The sequence below is a fragment of the Papilio polytes genome, unplaced genomic scaffold, assembly GCF_000836215.1.
Source record: "Papilio polytes unplaced genomic scaffold, Ppol_1.0 DF822106.1, whole genome shotgun sequence".
NCBI lineage: Eukaryota > Metazoa > Arthropoda > Insecta > Lepidoptera > Papilionidae > Papilio > Papilio polytes.
In genome coordinates this window covers 1-802 of record NW_013527098.1, presented here as the reverse complement: position 1 = coordinate 802, position 802 = coordinate 1, and the positions used below count along the sequence as shown (strand labels likewise).

Here is an 802-nt window from a genome sequence, read left to right as displayed (position 1 = left end):
AAATGTCGTCGCGTACACGATGTATCTCTTCTAACGCTTTGCGCCGCCACCGGGTTACTTTCGGCATCGTCTGGAGAATTCATTAATATTCTGTTTTTAAATTGTAATACTGCTGTAATTAACGTCGAATACTGGATTTAATAACACTTCGTTTCATTAGTGACGGTTAAATTGACAGACTTTATAATTTTTATGGAATTTGCAGTTAAAAGTTACATAATTGGGCCGTTACAGTCATTATTTGGATACTAATGGTAGCCGTTAGTGTAGGTTTATTTATTTGGTTTACTAAGTTATTTCATATTTTTGTAAATAAAATGCTAGAAAAAAATGCTTGTTGTTAAAAAAACATTTAATAGTTACTTACTTCACATTGTATGCCACATCCTTGGACAATGTTCAAGCATTTATTTATGTAATCCTCACTCTGCAAAAAAATAAATATATCAAGAACCTCCTCCTTTTAAAAGTTTACTAAAAATTGATTCCATTTATTAAATACTACAGCGAAGACAACCTACGTCGTTTTTTTTTATTTTATTCTTTGTAATTATAAGCAATTAATGTAATTGTAACTAGCGTAATTGATTTTAACTATCAGAGCTACTGATTCCGCCAGAATGGCGCGCTATTCCAATACGTCTGAATGACATTGACAGCTGTCAAATAGGGACGGGACGTCTATGCCGATGTTCTATTGTTGTCCGATTTCCTGCTAAACAAGGCATTTTTTTTATATGATAGCGTGAACGTACGACTGTACCTTATTGAGATGCATTCTCAGCACTATCATGTGGGATTG

General features: G+C 33.4%; 1 long non-coding RNA gene across 1 annotated transcript; it reads right to left on the bottom strand.

Moving 5' to 3' along the window:
* On the bottom strand, positions 1-802 carry LOC106106805. The gene is made up of 3 exons (XR_001225829.1): positions 764-802; positions 368-427; positions 1-70 (listed from the first exon to the last, which is right to left on the bottom strand). It is a non-coding gene; the product is annotated as an uncharacterized LOC106106805 (long non-coding RNA).